Source organism: Anas platyrhynchos, chromosome 4, assembly GCF_047663525.1.
Source record: "Anas platyrhynchos isolate ZD024472 breed Pekin duck chromosome 4, IASCAAS_PekinDuck_T2T, whole genome shotgun sequence".
NCBI lineage: Eukaryota > Metazoa > Chordata > Aves > Anseriformes > Anatidae > Anas > Anas platyrhynchos.
The window spans coordinates 55369707-55388706 of record NC_092590.1 but is presented as its reverse complement, the minus strand read 5'-3'; the positions used below and the strand labels follow the sequence as shown (position 1 = coordinate 55388706).

At 43.1% G+C, this 19000-nt stretch overlaps 1 protein-coding gene across 24 annotated transcripts in view; it reads right to left on the bottom strand.

The window, feature by feature from the left end:
• Positions 1 to 19000, bottom strand: part of APBB2 (amyloid beta precursor protein binding family B member 2) — a 159324-nt gene that overhangs the window by 134125 nt on the left and 6199 nt on the right. For 22 of the 24 annotated variants that reach the window (XM_072037674.1, XM_072037680.1, XM_072037660.1 and 19 more), the window contains exon 2: positions 9367 to 9506. The gene's annotated coding sequence lies outside the window, so the exon portion shown is untranslated. Of the gene's footprint in view, positions 1 to 9366; positions 9507 to 9850; positions 10020 to 15144; positions 15165 to 19000 lie in introns of those variants that run through there. The other 2 variants (XM_072037666.1, XM_072037664.1) reach the window with 2 other exon arrangements.

Sequence of the window (19000 nt, the reverse complement as noted above, 5' to 3'; positions counted from 1 at the left end):
TATCAGCAGTTTCTCCCCCCCCACAGAAACCCAAAGTGAATTTATAAAACAGCAAGGCTTAAAGACCTTCAGGCATAGTGCCATAAAATAATACTATCGTAGAGTCCAAGTGTTGTTTACATACATTACAACTTTATTTGCCTTATAAAAACGAAAAGGATAGAAAGCCTGGACAAGTGACTTGTTACAAGTGATTTTTTTTTTTTTTTTTAACATATAAACCCTTTTCTTTTAAACAGTCTTTTAAATACAAAAAGGAGAAATAATGCAAGAGACATCAACTAGGGTACAGGATCACATTAGAAACACCAGTGAGGCTGATTCTAAAGCACAGATGCACCCTGCCACAGCATCAGCCCAGACTGATGAAGTTGCTTATTGCTGATGATTATTAAAAATAAAAGCTGTGAGTTCCTAATTCTTATTTCAGTGTACCAGCTTCATGAAATGAAATATATCCTGTACTGAGGCAAGGGAAGAAAGAGCACGCATCTCTTCAGACAGCTGGCAGCCTGCACATGGTACATAGGTGGGTTACGACCAGCAGTTGTCAAAATAAGGGCATTGCAAAAAGTGACGGAGGTTTGTTAATTTCTCCCTGTATTCCCCTTTAAAAAAAAAAAAAAAAAAAAGACATTTTGGATTGTCAGGATATGACAGGCCCTCTGCATCCCCTGCATCGCTGGCCAAGACTAGAAACTGTGTGAAAGCCCAATGCTACTCAAGTCAGCAGCAATTTTGTCACCCACTCAGAGCACAAGTTGGGCTCAACCAGCTCAGGTGTCCTAACCTAGTTCCCCATTTACTACATTGCACTGCTCTTCCATTCTTGCATTTAAAACCTTTAAAACGATCCTTGCCTGAGCACGACCTTTAAAAACAGAAGAACCACACTCTGGAACCACGCTCTCAGGAGAAGACGCTGAGATAGGGCATACGCAGAACTCTAACTGTTCGTATCTCCAGTGGGGCCAAATTCAAAGTGCTGTTTGGAAATGTTACACAGCCCTGCGATAATCTCAGCCAGGGGGTTACTGCCATGCTCGCTTGTATCCAGATGCAAAGTCACAAAAAACAAGCTGCTTGCATTGTTGTGTTTCTGTATCTTGCTGCCTGAAGTCTACTTGCTTTACCTACCAACAAATAAAGCCTACGTCAGAAATTACATTAATTTACGTATCTAATACTAATGACCCTCACTTTTTTTTTTTTTTTTAACCCTTCCTAATTCCCTCACCCTTGTTAAAGTTTGGGTTTAATCTCTTCCCTTTCCACACTTCTGCTGCGTGTTGGCTCTAATTTCCCAGAAACACATCCTACCCATAGCATTGTAGCTGTGCGTTTGGGGAGATTTGGGAAGTTGACCTACAGCTTCTCAAGGAGAAAGTGCAGACTGGGCTTCAGCTTTGAAAACTCCAAGTAAAGGTATTCCAGAGCAAGAGTCTGCTTGCAGGATTTCCCTTCATTTTTTCTCATTTAGCATACACTATTATAACAAAAATTGCCATGACGCTCTTTTTCCAGACACCTTCATCTGTACTGTGCAGCACCAAATGCCAAACATGCGATTTTCAAGCACTGCAAAGGAAAGAAATAACTGTCCTATCCTAAATGACCACCTCACAACTGCACAGGGAGAATCACAAACACAAGCTAGGACGACGTTCATGCAGCACACCATGTTTTCAATGCTTCTGAAGTAATTGGCATTGACTGTCCTACGAAAAGACGACTTAAATTACGAAGAAAGTGGCTACTGTCTTGGAAAGCACAAAAATAATGGGTACGATCAGCACACCATATACAGAAACAACTCAAGAGCATATACTTGACCCACACGCACAGAATTACTGACTAATGCTCAATCACCATTTGATCCCACCAGTGTGCTCACACGTTGCTTGATAAAACTTCCCCAAATTAACACACATGCCATTATCTGGGCTAATCTTCCAATTTTCCATCAACTCAAGTAATTTTTACAGAGAGTGTCCTTTTTTGACTGCTTGCTCTTTCTTACTAACTCATTTTTTTTCCTCTGTCCGTATAAGCACTGAGATGTTAATGTGTTGAAGGATAAGCCTTTTATACCCATTTTAAATAAAAACAGGTGACAGAAACCTCAAATTCTGGCTGTCATTTAAAAAAGAGGTAATCATGCTGAAGGTGTTTTGTTTGTTTGTTTGTTTATTTTTAGTTGGTTGGTTTTTAGTTGTTTTCTTTTGTTGTTGTTGTGTTGTTGTTGTTTTTTTTTTTAAAGTGTTGTAATGCTTCCTTGCCTTCACATTCTGGCTAAAATCATAAGTAGAAATGACACAAGAAAGGGTGTTTTTTTAACACCATTAATTTTAAGCCAGAACAGAAGCAGGAAGCACAGGAAGTTTCACAGGAAATCCAGTCAGTTTAATTTTATTGTTGGAAGCTGCCCCAAAATATCTTTTAACATTTGAATACAGAAGAAATAAGAACCTTCAAAAACTAAGGCTCGTACCCACCAAAACCAGAGCTACATGTCAAGTGATGCTTTCATTAAGCCAAACTCTAACCAGCGTAACACCACGTTCACCACATGTGTATGGATTCTGATGTGATGTTTTATTTAATAAAACCATAAAGCCTTGTTTCCCTAGGATAGGGAGCACACATTTTGAGATAAAAATGCCATTGTGGGTCAATAAAAAAAATAACACTGAACTATCTCCTCAGCACTCATGAAAACTTGGACTACAGCACAGAGAAATGCTCGTAAAGCTGTATTTCAAAGCATGTGCTTTTCCGTCAAATAACTAAAGATACTGAAGTCATAACGAGCAATTTTGGACCAGGGGATGGGAACCAGCACCGCACTGGAAACCTGAGCTGAGCACTCCCATTTTGCAGCTCTGAGTGCCTGCCAGCATCTGCCCAGAGCCCAGCTGTGCAGCCACATCTCACTGCACATCAGACCCACGCTCCAGAAATTTCAACTAATATAAGTTTTTACACCACGGAATTAACCACATGCTTTCATCGTTACTGATTAGTGTTAAGTCTTAATAGAGGCTTTTTAGAAGTTAATAGTATATAGGCACATGTATATAAGAGGTGGACTAAAAATGAAAGGAAATCGAGTTCTCACATCTGAGTCACCAGAGTTGATGTATTTCTTGGCATAAAGCTAAGTAAAGACGGAAAAGGAAGAAGAAAGGCTTGAAAGATGAGGTTGGAACACACCCAAGCTTTCCATGTTTCTAAAGCAATTGACATTTACTGGCCAAAGACAAAAAATAAGTTAATCCCAGTTAAAACATTTATTTTAAATTATTATTTTTCATAGTTCTTAAATAACTAGTCACTACGGCAAGACTCTGGACTACTTGCCTGAATTGCTCCTTGTTCTTTGAGCTACCGCATTACACACACAATTATCCATACAGACATATTTTACAAAAAGAATTAAAAGCACAAATGAACCCATACTGGACTGGCTCTGGGAATACCACCAAGACCTGCCAAGCGAGCCCAAATTTTTCTGGTCACTACATTAAAAGACCCTGGCCAACCACAACAAACTGAGATTTTTGAGAGCAGCTTTGAGACTCGGTATTTCCTGAAGCGTTTTGAACAAGGTGTGCTTTGTGTTGCCTACCCAGTCAAGAGAGGATGGAAACAGGGATTACCACTTGTGCTTTCCCAGGTGATGGATGGGTAGATGGATGCACACATACTAAACCCTGGTTAGGAAATCACCAGCAACAGTGAGAAAATAAAAGGCTCAGTGTGAATGGCAGCAAAGGTTTGCAGCAGCCTGCCTCCCATGCCCTTGCGTTTTAAAGTATTTCATAGTTCAATGAACTGAAAGCAAGGATGGAGGAGTGAGAGGTTAAGGGCAGTAACATCAGCAGCTGACATGCTGAAAGGCAATATCTGAAGGGACTGTCAGTTCTCAGAGAGAATTAAGCAATATGGATGGATAAGGAATAACAGCAGTGAAATTCAGTAGTGACAAATGCAAATTAATACACACCAAATGCAAACTTGTACATTTCGTTATAAAACCTCTTATGATTTTTAAATAAACCATTAACTCTAGAAAGGAACTTGGAATGGCTCAGCAGAAATCCATATTCAAGATACAGCCATGGTTTAAAAGACAAAAAAAGCGAACCACAAATTCCATATCCTTGCATGAACAGAACTGAGATAATGAATGATGTTATTCTAACCATTGTCTTCCAGAAGACAATAGTGCAGGCTCTTCTAGAATACCATGCTGTGCTAGCCATCCCAAAGGATGCTGCTAAAGCCAATGTGTTTTCAGGAATAGACAACGTGTCTGGCTCTGGGAATGGAAAAAGAAGTAAGGACCAACCATGTAGTGCCAAGATCCAGAAAGAAGACCATACATTCAACCTTAAAATGCAAGCTTTTAGATAGGAAATAGTCCGTGACCTAGTGTTTGTTCAGTGCACAGCCCACTGGAGCCTCTGATACTCACAGAAGTGGGGAAGACACCCCACACAAACAGCACCCAAGAGCTGCACAGAGAAAGTTAGCTTTGCTTTGAGTGCTGTCTGATCTCAAACTCACCTCTTACATAGCTCTAGAATATCGACTTTGATGATGCTTTAGTGCATCTCCTATCCAGAGATTTGACAGACCTTTTTGGAAGCCATCTACCCCAGCCACAGAGCTCTCCTCCTCTTTTTGTTGCTCCACAGAAAAAGGACACAACAGGACACTCCACATAAATTGCCCAAAGCTTAAATTGTTCTGAGAATTAGATATTAAGCATTGGAGAATGTACAATTTCCTTAATGATTATCTCAGTAGTGCATGTGTTGCTAAAGACATCTCAACCCTTTCACCTCAGGAAGTATATATTTAGAGCCATGCGTGGGCAAAGATCTATTTTCTCAGAGAACTTAATGTCCTGGCTTGAAGTTTAGATAAATCAATACCCCATAGATTAAAGCACCTCACTGCCCTCTGAGAGGAAACTAGAAGAATTTATTTCCCACTGAAGAAAAATGAAGGCTTTATGCATTTCATAAGCTAGGGAAACACGATCAGCTCTGAACACAGAGCAAGTAATTAAGTTGTCTTTGGAGGCCACGAATTTAGCCATCGAGATTTGTTATGCTTCTGAAGCGAGCCTCGTGTCCTCAGGTTTCACCAGGCAGAGCGGCACAGCCACCAACCTCCAGCCTCCACTCCTTCAGGCTGCGAACCCTGCAGTTTTCCAGCTGCTGTCACTGCAGAGACACACTGAGCCGTCGGGAATTTGGGCCTACACACGTCTCCTTCTAGGAAACCGTGACATCAGCTGACTAAAGCAAGGCTTAGTGGCAACTGCTTCAAAACAATGTTTCTACCCAAAGGGATCACTACAGAGCCAGGATATACGAAAAACCTTACTTTGCATTATGTAGTATTTAACATTCATGACAGGCCCAAGGATATGCCTTCCTGTCCTAGGAGAGCAACTGGCACTGCTGTCCAAGTCCCTGCTTTTCCAGGCTGTTACTTTCTGAAATGGGTAACCTCTTCCAGATCATTCAAATCCCATCTTCTTCCTAGGATCTTCTTTTAAAGTCCTCTTGACCTGAGACATCAGCTCAGGAAATGTAATTGGAATCTGGGTGGGCCTCCTCATTTTCTTGCATAACTAAAGACTCAGTCATCATCTCACTGCCAACTGCAAGATGACGAGCACGTCTTCTCACTCTCTTGTTACCAATTCCATTGAGCTTAAGTCCTTCAATATGATGAAAGTCACTCCGTATTTCCAAAAAAACCCTCAATGGCTACCTTCCAATTATCCACCAAGCTGTGTTAAGACAATCCCTAGTGGGGGATGCAATATCAACAAGTAAATAATTCAACACCAATTATTTCAGTATAGATGCTAGAGAAGTGCAACATCACCAACAAGACTGTTATGTACATAAAATAGCTTGTAATTTCCTTCCTTCTTTCCTGCATAATGGTGAATTACCAACACTCAACAGGTCTGCCTGGCTGGAAGACACAAGTGTCATCAGTGAAGGAGACACAACTGGAAATCCTCCACTGTTTCCTCTGGAAGCTCATCAGCTCCAGTCACAGAAAGCACGTCACCACTCGCTGCTCCCAGTTACACTCACCTCTGGGCAGTGTTAGATTTTAAGGCCAGGTTGGAGGTATCCCTGCCCACGGCAGGGGGGTTGCAATTTGATGAGCTTTAAGGTCCCTTCCAACACAAACCATTCAGTGACTCTAAAGGAGAACATTTCAACATGCCTGAAATCCCAGCCGTTGTAAGGACCTGAGGCACGGGCAGATCCCACTCCACTGCAGTGCCTCATTAGTCCTGTCCAGAAACAAACTGTTTGCTCTTCCCACTACAGTAGGGTGACAGTGGCCCTTACACAGCTGTCTTGGGCAGAAGCTAGGAGCCAACGCTTCCATTCAGGCAGCAGCCGTGTTGTGGAGGCAGGGCTCCATCGGAAACTGCTAACAGCAGAGATCCCTGAGGTGTGCATGTGTGTACTAACCCAGTTCGAAGTTAAAAACTGAGGACTTTTGCCAGTTTTGCCTGTATGCTTTACTCAATCAAAACAAAAATAACATCCAGTGGGGATCCGTTTATTATTCTCTCTGCTATCATAATTGGGTAGCCTAACTCCTCAGCAGATTAATTATTCCAGCGATTCAATTGCACTGCAATACAAATAAAGATATCTGCATAAAGTAGGCTGCAAAGTACTAAAAATTAAGACCTAATTAATTATACATTTGTGCAGCATTGCCCTCTATTAGAGTTTAAAAGACTGAAGGCAACATGCTATTATACATCATGTGCTATTATTCACAGAAGTGTCTAAATTACAGAGTTTGGGAGATAGTAGTTACAAGCTTATTAAAAAGCCATTTAATTCACCATATAATACACAGACTCTGCTAGAGATTGAAATAGGAAACATAAAAGAAGCATCTGAATAGCAAGTCTCAATCGGAAATTATTTCTGCTGCCATAATGACAGCTTTTCCCTCCAGAATTTGGTTTCCCTTCTCATGCATAGACATCAGGCGCTGGAGAAGCGTTTCTGGAGTCTGATTCATGCACTTCACATCTACCTTCTTTAAAGAAAAAGAAAAGCATGCTGAGTACAAACTGTGAGGGGAGTTCACAACTCCTCAGGCAGCTGATATAAACCAGATAAGGACAAAGTTAAAGGATCTGAAGAAACCACATTTAGTCTGAATGCGTAGACCAGAAACTCCTGGGGAATGAGGTGGAAAAACACCGACATTGGAGAGAGCAGCGATACAGGTCAGGTTGTTTTCGAAGTAGAGAACGTCCCTGGATGTGCAAATAGTTAAATGTGGGGATAAAAGTCAATTCCATATGTGCAACCTATGCTATGGATGCTTTTGGCACAGCTTGCTCATACACAAATGAAGGTGCTGAGTAGCTGTCAATCACATGGCCCTTAATAAGTCCCTGCCGATTCTAGAAGCCCAGATATCGCCTTTTGTATTTCTTTCCCATCCTTTTCGCCTTGTGACTAATTGATTACAAGCTCCACTAGCACTGGAATTTGTTCAGCTTGATGGCACACTGGGCAGGAGGGGAGCTCTGGGGATGAGTTTCAGCTGAGTGGCCAGCCCTGGGCCAGGTGGCAGCATCCTGCCGGTCCCACCTCCAGCAGAGCAGGGCTGGGGACCGATGCCAGAGCCTGATGGGCTCCCCAGACCTGTGCATGCCTCCCCTGGCCCTGCACAGACCACTGACTTCTAAATAAAACCATTCCCATCCTGCGAATGCAAACTCCCGAAAGGCAAATTCAAGGTTTTATGCACTCAGCATTTCTGAAGCCCTTTAATGTCAGAAATAGCTTTCTGAACACTCCCTTCCTTTCCCCTCAAAGGACTTCACACAGCATCAGGAAGAGTGAAGAAAACTTCCTCTCGGAATTTGAAGTATTTTTAAATGTAAATACATAATCAAAACGGGCTCAAAATATTTAAAAGAATTCCTAAACTGTGGTTTGATTCATGTGAAAGGATTTACGTGCCTTTATCACAGAAACCGCAGCTGCTAAGTTAAAACAGTATCTAACATTCCATTTTTCCTCTCATCATTATTCCTTCAGCAGCAATTCAGACTTATCACAGCGTATCTTTTATCTTAACAGTTGATAAGATTTTCAGAAGTACAAATTTATACAACTTATGTTTGAGTTAAGAAGGCTACTGCCATCTTCATGTCCAAGACAGATTAAACTGCAGCTGCCCCACCACTGCACAACACAAAAGTGACATAAGCAACAACCTTCCCAAATTGCTAATCACTCAGTATACATGTCCTCAGTTAGCAGCCCCAAGCAGAAAGGAGCCCTGCTCCACAATCTACTTGTATACAGACCATATAATATTTTGTAACAGTAAGAGGTAGCACTGAATTCATCACTATCTGCAATGCATATATATTTGTATTTATCATATACATATTTATAAACTATAAATGTGTCTTGTGAGTCTGCTATTATACTAAATTACATTTTGGCTTTACCTCCTCCTGCGCTTCCTAGGTGCTGTGCAATTATCCCTGCCAAGTTTGGCCAAAAAAAAGTGGAAATGGGTAACAGGAGTTGTAGCACTTTCATCACGTTCTACTCTGCTCTAACAACATACACGTTATTGTTCATTTCATTTCTCCACGTATTCTTTCTGCTTGTTCTCAGTGATGTGCACTAAAAGCTCTTGAAAAGAAGCAGCATGAATATAAAATTACATTTAGCCTGAACGTGGTCTTCGAAAGTTTCCAAACCTGCCTTTTTTTGGATTCAACTACTAACTCTTGGAAGAGCTAACAGCAGCACCTTCCTCATATCCTTGCAGATGAGATGGCCATGACTACTGCTGTTCTGCTGTTGCCTAAACCTTTGCCTTAAAACCTCAAGTCTGGTTTCTCTGTAGAGAAAAAAAAAAAAAAGGAAAAAAAAACACCACTACCCTCTCCCCCCCCCCCCCCAAAAAAAAAAAAAGAAAAAGTTTGGAGAAAAAAAGTCTAAAAATTCTAAAAATTCCCTTCCAAATTGTTTGCCCTTGTTTTGACCTGTCTTACTGTAAATTAATTTAAAAACTATGAGTGCAGTTGTCAAGGCATGAAAAAAACCACCAGAACTGAACTTTTCCATTAAGGAGAGGAAAGAGGCTGGAACCAAGTAGCTGAATATCAATGCTTTTAAAGAACTGAACAGGAAACTTATGAAATGCAGTCCTTAGCCACAAACATTGTTTTGTTCTCATTTAAGCATACTGATGCATCACAGCTTTGACCAAACTTTTAACTGCACATATTTTAGGGAATCAGGCAAGTCTCAAAAGCACCTAACTTACATTTCCAAGAAATTCTTCCCGTTTCAACTTGGAGAGCCCCAGCTCAGCAGAGTGCCAGAAGCAGTCCTCCAGAACAGCGCAGCTGCTTGAGTTGCAAACAAGCTGGTGGGCTTTGCCTTCCACTCTGACCAAAGCGATCACTGAAGGGGAAAAAGAAAAAAAACACTTATGATTAAACATTTAATGATTAAACACTTGATTAAACACAAAATGATTAAACACTTAAACAACTTCAAGCAAGGCCTAGACAGCTCTTTCTGTCGGTGACTCCAGGTCACTTATAAAGTCTTTTCTCATCTTAAAGAGAAAGATTCTCTACAAAAAAAAAGGGACGAACTGCAAGTAACCAGCCAGACAAATTTCACTTGTGCCAACTCCTGGATGTCAGACCACGTCCATATTATATCCACCAACGTGCAAGTTATCATCTACACGACCAGCAGCTGCCATTTCTAACAGCAATGCTGGCACCCACAGCACTTACAGCTTCCATCTGAAAGCTGAAACTGAAGCCAGGTTAACAGATCAAACTACCACCCAGGTAACTGTGGAAGGGGGGTGTGCACAGCACCACAAAAAGCATCCTCGGCAGCAGCCAGGCAGGAGCTGAGACAGGAATTCACCCCTCCAAGGTTCTGAAGGGATGGAGGTGGAGAAATCTCCCCGGAGGCTATGGAAAATGAAGCCGTGGGACGCCTACGTCTCCCATCCCGCTGTGACTCAGGAAGAAAAGGCAGATGCATATCGAGCTTACCGCCGACTGCACAGCATTACTCAAGCCACCTCCCAAAACGCATCAGCGCAGTTACCAACTATTTAATATATGCAGGAATCCTGGCATAAACCAGACATTAGAGCACGTCTTGAATTCCCCAGCACCACCAACATCCACAGGCCCTCTCGTGATGAAACAATTACACAGTTACGTGGGGAACTGGAGACGGGCACCTTCGTGGCACAACCCCCAACACCCATGTTGTTCTGATGTCTTGTAAGGTGCTACACGGTGCCTTCGCAACATAAACCTTCTCATTGGCATTAAATATTATTTTTATAACATAATGTTAAAAGTATTTCACAATAAAGTGTTTTTCTGAATATAAAACTTTCCCCAAAAAATGCTGAGAACACAAGGTAGGCAGTTGGATACAACCAGATGAATTAAGAATGAAGATGAAAGGGCATTTAATAACAAGCTTGAATTATTTGTTTTTACAAAAACGTTAAAAAAAAATCAGAACATCAGCCACACTGAACTTTCCTATGCACTTCACCTTGGAGGGGAAAAAAAAAAAGGTGCAGCTGGAAAGCCTTTATTAATCTTTTCCTATACTTGTGCTCACGCAGGGACACGAGCAGTGCTGCGAAAGGTTACCCATGGCAAGGGAGATGTTCCGTCATGATCACAGTCAAAAGGTATGTCTGCACAGAAAAGAATACTCTGCAGGTTTAAGTTTTCCTTGGCAGGGAGCACAATCTGCAGGGGGAGACGGAGGAGAGAAGTTTATGGCCCAACCCTCCAGGAAAGGCTGAACGAGAGCCAAATGGCACACGTGCCGGTGCCTCCTCTGCTCTGTGCCACCTCTCCCCTGCCTCTGCCCATGTTTAATCGTGCACAGAGCCATCAGTAACCTTCCCCAGCTGTGCTGCTGCTTTCCACGCAAAGCCACGTGGCTTCTGAACACTGCTCTGCATCAAGTTCTGCAGTCTGTAAGCAGACGCTGGGCACTTGAGTCCAAATACAGCCATCCTCCTCCACAGAGCACTAGAGCCCTTTTCGGAAAAAAAAAAAAAAAAAAAAAAAATCTAAGAGTCAATAAATCTTTGGCTTCCGGTAATTTTGCCTCATGTTCTGCAGTTTCTTTATGGCAAGAAGACACACTACTTGTCAAAGCTAAAGAGAAAATATTTGCAACCGAAGAGTATCCTGACCTCAATCCTTCAGCAGCCTAATTCAGCCCCCAGACACACAGTTTGACTTAGCTCTTGGATACACATCAATTTTAAAGAAGTACCAGCTGAGCCATTAGGCCTAAAAGCACAGATCTGAAAAACAATATCCTGAAACTACAAAGGTCACCCTGTCTGCCAGGAGAGGCTGTCCAAAAGGCGCTCCAACCCGGCTGGTGCTCAGGCACCGCCAGCCCACAGCCAAACCAAGAGCCTGATGCTGCCTCATGAGCTTCGGGATCAAAACAACCCAACCTCAAGGCACAAGGGGTAAAAAAGGGCATAAATTCACCTGAACAAAGCGACGTGCCTTTGAAACATGATCCAGACCTCACTCACCTCAGAGGGAAGTACTTCAGCCCACCTATCCCATTAGCGTCAGTGGGACAAGAAGCTGGCCAAAAATGTCCCCTAAAGGCACTAAATCACAAGAGCAAAACAGAAGAATTGGACATTGCTAAGTAAAATGAACAAAGTCGTTTTCTGGCAGGTAAAAACATCTTCCCAGACCATCAAAATCCCTGTGGTAACTGAATAGCAGCATCCCCAACCATTCAGACCCATAGGTCTGAGGATATTGGAGACAACATCTCTTACAGAATTAAGCATGCACAGTATTTAAGTCCTGACTTTCAGGGGCCCAAATTTAGCAGTCCTCCTCCCAGCCAGTCCTATCCTACCCCAGACTCAATGCAGTAGAAGATTTAGGGAAGCCCTCCCTCCTCCTAGCCCTAACACCCTCCCTGTCTAACCTACAGAGCTGCCTCCATTTGCTGTGCCACTCTGCAAGGAGTAAGCACAGGCACCACTTGGATCATTGCTCCCCGTCTTCATGGGATGGAGATGGAAGAGGCAGCTCCCAACCTACCTACCACAGGAGGAAGGCTGGTGATGGCACAAAACTCAAACTGACCTCCAAACACTGCTCCTAGGACTGCTCGTCCTTCCCCAGTGCTATGTTTAAAGCTAAAATCACTTGCACAGAAGTAGGGCTGTGCTGACATTTAAAAATCAAGGAAGGAAGATGGTGTGTGTTATTTTTATATTTATTTATTACGACAGACAACTATAAAGCACAAGCTAAGCCTGAAACCCAATGGGGCTTCAGGTTACTCACAGTCTACTTTAGTTCACAGTCAAATATACCATTTAATTAATATAAACGTATGAGGTAACCGTCTGCATTTAACGTCCTGTTACTATAATCACGTAAGCAGTCAAGTCCTTCCTCAAGTCTTTGCGTTGCAGCAAGCAGAGAAAAGCCACAACTCTACCAATGCCTCATGAATCCACCTCACGGCAAGGTATGAGAGGCCACATCGGAAGCTGCATCCTCAGCCTGGGAAAATATGCAGCCACAGGCAGTCCAAAGACCAAATCTTTGGATTATAGAGACCTTATATGTAGGCCTTGATATATATAGACCTATAGAGAGAGCCCTTACACATAGTTTTTTGGGTTATAAAGACTTACAGAGACTTTAATCTTTGGATTATAGGCCTTATAGAGGTCCTTCCTTTCCCAGGCCAAGTAAAGCAGCCCAAGTTACCCTGAGTGCTGCTTCCAAAGCCCATTAGCACAGTCAGCTTTCCGGGATCCCGAGCACAGCACGGTACTGTGCTACTTTGTGAAGAGAAAGTGTGATAAACCAAGGCAAACTGAGGCAGAGCCGGAAAGGAAACTGGGGAAGACCTGAGAAAACACGAGATGAGAAAGCCCAGAGCATCTCCCCGTGAAAAGCTGGGTACCACTTGGGCCACAGCCAGTGAACGTGTTCAGTACGAGGAGCTGCCTTCACACAGAATCTCAAATCATCCTTCTCACTATCAATATGATTCACTTCTTCCTAGACGAGACCTTAGCAGCACGCTACATAGCAGCTCGATACATCGCCATGCCTACAAACATCTCGCTGAATACCAGCAAGATTAACACATCTTCTATGCGTTCCTAACTTCTGGTTGCCAAAGCTCTTGTGAAGATATCCCAGCACGAGTCCTCCTCCAGCCAAGGCGGCTCCTTTGCTCTTCAGCCTCCTCTTTCCCCTTTAACCAAGCCTTTCACCCATGGCTCAGCATTTTCCTCTTCATGCCATAACAGATGTTTCCTTATAGACCAGATAAACGTAACACACTTAACCCAACTCACAGCTCAAGGTAGAAAGAAATAAAAGGCATTTACTCTGGCACAGACTCGCTATGGATAAACTTATGTTGCAATTTTTCCCATTTCCCTTCATGTTTTTAGTTATTCTTTCCTTCGATATTTGTTTTAAAACTTTACATATTACAGGACTGTTTGTTCTGTAAACACACAACACCTCATTGCAAACACACCGAGGCTGCTACCATTTAAGAAAATAAACAACTTGTGCACTGGTTCACGTTCTATTAGAACCAAAACCAAGAAATAGCAAAGAATAAATAAAATAATAATAATAATACTTCAATGTGCAGGGTGGAAGTTTAAAAACCATTTCAAGGTTGAAAAAAAAAAAAAAAAGCAAAACACTGAAAACCCACAAAATTCTCTACAAACAGGGCTGATGTACGAGTGGAAAAAAAACAACTTGCTTAAGTCACGCAAACCTTTTCTAGAGCAGGGAAGCGATGCCCTGCCATGAGGCTCTGGAAGAGGCGTTGAGCTGCCCTGTGCTGGGGAAGGGGCATGTGGGGCATCCTCCTCCCAGCTCCCCCCAGCACACCACACTCCTCAACACTTCCACACGCCTGTCCCAGGGTGACCCAAGCATGTGTTTGTGCAAAGTGATCACCAATATGAAATCAAACCGAAAGGTTTAAGCCAGTTTTGATACCTGAGAGCATGAGAATGCATCTGGCATAGTGAAGTTCTCCGGGGCTTATGCGCCAAGCTTATTGGGAGAAGCAACTATAGGCTTCCACCTAAAAGCTCATCTTAAGAGAAATAAAAAAAAAACAAAACAAAACAAAACAAAAAAAAAAAAAAAAACAGAAAAAATAAACAAAACAGGCAGTGCTGCACACAGCCAGGGAACATCACACACAATTCAAACACCAAGAGTTCCTCAGCAATCATATGATCCCAAAGCTGGTGGCTGCTCACAGAAGAGCAATTAGTGATTTACACAGAAACAGGATGCAGGCTAAAGGTAAGATTAGTTAAATCAAGACAAAAAGAGCTAAGTGATAACACTTATCAGCAAACATCCAGCCTAACAGATCCCTTTTGCTAAAAGCAACCTTGAAGAAACTTGTGTGCTACTATCACTCCTGGGCCCTAGTTCTATCCAACATCTCTTCGCTTTGTATTTAAAACATGTAATTAAAAGACGTTAACCCCATGCTAACAGTGTGAATACTTTGCTCTCTATCTTGTAAGAAAAAAAGGTGTTTTCAACACAAATTGTTATACCATGAGATGTGCAATAGTAGCACAGAGACCACACCTGCTCAGAGGCAAGAAAGCAAATATCCTGAGCTTGGTTGTTACAGGGAGCTTTCTACAACAACAGTTCAATTTCTGAAGCCATCTCTGGTGTTCCTTAAGGCAACAGCATAGAATTAGGCTACCCAGTAGTGGCTCTGGGTTGTCCCAATACTTGGTCCCCACTGGAGGGGATCGGGACCATGCTGTTATTTCACGGCGATGCTTTGTGTCCATCAGCCTCCTGCAGCTCAGTGACCCCAACCTGCTCCAACTGCATTGCTCCCACCATGCGAAACAGAGAGGTTCTCCATCACTGAAGTTCCTTTAAAGCAACTGTTTTGCTTCAAGTTTAAGCATTTTGCTGAGCTTAAGATACTGCGGTGCTTTCAAGTTATGGCTAACAAATAGGGAAATACTCACTTCAAAAGCGCAGGTAATGTTACTACCAATTTCCATATGGCAAGCAGATACTTCCAGTATCACGTTATAGAAAGCTTCTCTGTAAGAGCCAAGTTTCAACACGTGTACTGCTCTGCTTAAAAAAAAAAAAAAAAAAAAAAAAAAGGTTCTTTCATGAAAAGCTTTTGAGGAAGGCAGAACTGCTGCTCGTCCCTGAGCCTGTCACATCCAAATGACATCTTGTTGGAAAATGCCTGGTTTTGTTTTAATTTTTACCATCCAGCTGTGGCCGTTTTGCTAGCTTTATACTGAATCTCTCAAGGCCTTCTAGAATTTCCTGTTGTGCTGAGAAAGCAGTTGAGTTATCTAGCACTTCTGAATTAAAAGCGATAAATAAAAGTTACGGACACCACACTACGCTAGGAATTGCCAAGAAACTGCAAAGGAGCATAGCTTGAAACTCCCAGACCCAAACTTAGTTTCTGTGAAACAAATCAGCTTTATTCTCAAATGTATATAATTTTAGAATCTTTCAGAACAAATCTAGGCCTTAAAACAAGTAAGGAGAGGGGAAAAAAATAAAATAAGCCTAGAAAACATTTTTAGGCGTGTTTATGTTTTACTTGGTACAGAGCATTCCTCCCCACTGCTCCACAGTGGAGTGCTATTTCCAGTTTGGTGCCTAATGCTGCCCAAGAGATTTAGGCGTATTTTGCTCCTGGGTTTTGCAGTCAGTTTCATCATCTAGCTCCGCTGTGTAATTAAAATTCTTCTCAATCTATTTATATGCTAGCTGCTGCCTCCACCTGAGCTCACTGGCTCGAGCCTTTCCTGAGCCATTGTTTGGGAGCATCGATACCTTCGATTTAGATTCACAGGGTATGCACATCACTATCCTTAGATATCCTTACCTCCATCAGTTTTTAAAATCTAAGCAAATTCAGCTTAAGCCTCTCTCTTTAGAGATCTAGAATTTCCACACCTCCTCCTGCTCGGAGGCTTCATATCCTGCCATAGCAACACATTGCATTCACCTACGCCAAAACCATTTTCTTGCAGTCTTGATTCAAAAAGCAACCCCAAAACTGGGAAAGCCCAGTTTCCTGCTTGCGGAAGCTCTGTAACACTTCCACTCAGCAGCAGGGAGAGCCCAGGAGGTGCTAATGCCCACCCACCAAGCAAGAACTCCACAGGAGAGCCAGAGAGGGACACCACCACCGAGCGAGGGGCACACCCGCAGCCCCTATTTCCCTGCCCAGCAGAGTACACCAAAAAGTGTGCAGCTTTCAGCCTCGATGGCCAAGGGGCAGGCAAGCAAGCCTGAACTCAGCAGCTTCAGCATCTTCATCCCTCCACAGGAGCTCTCCTGGCAGGGCACACAGAACACAATTATCAAATATAAAGAAAAGGATCCTTCAGTGGGCAACTTGGCTTCATAAGGTCATCCTTGAGTGTTTTTAATCAAGAATACTAATGATACTAGTGAAAAAATAGGCATAGTGAATTTTCTGTCCCTGTACAGCAGGCTAGCAAAAGCAGTCCAGGCAGCAGGAGTTAAAGTTGAACGCTAGGTAGGTCTGAAGTTGGATAGGTCGCTCGGTGTCTCCTGCATTGATTCCACACCATCCACTCCTGGTTTTACAGCTGGCGTGTCCCGTGCATTAGCAGTCTTATTTTAAACCTTGGCACAGGCGGAACTTAAATAATCCATGGATTTAAAACATCCTTAGCGCTTACCGAGATGAACCTTAACAGCTTTCTGGGAGTAATAGGATTTATCAGGCCAAAAATTAAGGGGTTACAAACCCAAATTTCTGATTTGTAGCGTAAGCTCGTATTTCTTAATTTAAGTCCTAATGTGAGCCGCAATATTGTCAGCCAGCTCAAATGTTATTTTTTCCAGCGCTGTATTTACAGTTCAAGGATTATTCAGAAGCACACGGCAGAAGCAGAGGAGCAGGCCAAATCCCTCAAAGTGAATCTTCCAGGGAGGGTTCAGAGAAGCCTGGGTTATCTGTCTTCAGAGGGGTTTTCAAAGTGGCACAGATTTAGCCATCCACGGGAACTCAAGGAAGAAGAATCCAGGCTTTAAATCTAGGAGAATAATCATTTTACCTTGCACATTCGCAAAACCTTGGGCAAGCGTTCGGAGGAAGACGGGTTTCTCTTCCACTGGAAGGCTGAACAAGGCACAGCTGAAGAATTTCGGCCTCCCTCCTGTACAATCCGCTATGGATTTGGACAGATCCCACAAAATGTCTTTCTTCCACACCAGCAGCACTGCTACCTGCTGAGCTAGGACAGCAGCGAGCCGCGCTGTGCTGCAGGGTGGCAAGCGGCCAGGAGCCAGCTCCTGTGTCTTCTCAGGCACTCGCAGGGTGGCTGGGCTCGTTACAGCATGCAGGTTACCACGAGGCAAGGCCCAGGAGCTCCCAGCACCACCACAGTGGCTGCTACCAGAGGAAATCTTCCACACAGCGCCCACCGGCAAGGTCGGCCACAGCGGTAGGGACGTGCACGCAGATGTAGCACAACCAGGCCGTGGCAGAGCTGGCTGATTCTCAGCTTAAAGCAAGCTGGGAAACTAGAAAAGCTTGACTCCCACCTGAGGGACGAAGCTGGTACAAATGCTCTGATGTTCCCACTCCTCCTGGTCCTCCTCAGGAGCGAGCCTCACTGTAGTGCTGACATCCCCGGGAGCCTCCTGGCTCTCCCTCCGGATCCTCCTTCCCCACACAGATCCCTCACTGCCACACCTGAGCTTTCTGTCATTATTTTCAGTTCCCCAAACAGCCTTCCATCACACATCTTTCAGCGTGAGGCCACCGAGGTGTCAGCACGCTGTCAGGCTGCAAAGAACCTTCCCCAGGACCATGGATGTGACTACCCTGACCAACAGCATCCAGCTTTGTCACCTTCAGATACATCTACTTTCTTCCAAAAAGACCTACTGGCCTCTAAATGCCCACACACCTCCACCAGTCAACGCCTGGATACTGTTTTGGCATATATAATATCTCAACCATTAAGTTTATTCATTTTTTTTGCCCAGTTTGTTCTTGCATCAGTTGAAAACATACAGGATATTTTACTGAAAAGAGTTTAGAATTGCCAAAAATTGGTGAAAAAACACAACAAACAGATAAATGCTGATGTAACAGCATGCAAAGATTATAAAAATAAGGTTAAAACATGTATATAGTCAAGCATTGTTTGCTAGCAGTTCTCACACATGTTTAAATAACAGCACATGTTTGAAGCAAATACTGTCTTGTCACCAAGTTATTTTAATCTCCTAGGGTAGTCATCTTATCAGCCCACAAACTTATATAACAACAAATCCAATCCCAAATACTTCTGAAGAACAAAGATGGAACACACTGAAGCTATTTTGCTTTGTTAATACTCCAGTTTCCATATACACGGGTACCAAACATTTTCCTTACACATGCATTACACAGTTATCCTCATAACCTTTCCCTTCCCCTTTATCCACCCACCAGTACGTATGCTATTTCTATTGTATTTTTAAGCTGACTTTTATGTCTGTACCTTTGGGAAAAACTAGTATCAAAATGAAATTTAATTTCTTAAAGGGCACAGGGCTTTTGGTCCCAAGCTTCCCCACTGCAGAGCCTCTCCCCATGCCCCACCTCAGCCCGGTTGCAGGGGTCAGGCCCACGCAGCTCTTCGAGGGGCTGTGCCGCCGAAAACACCCTCAGTGCTGCACACACCCAGGGAAAAACGCCCAGCAAGGCACTTTGGGGAAAAAACAGCAAGAGACACTTGCAGAAATGGCTTTCTTTTCCTGGATACACCCTGCAACTCCCTTTCATCTCCCACAGGCACACAGGTCAATACCTCGCTGAGAAGCATC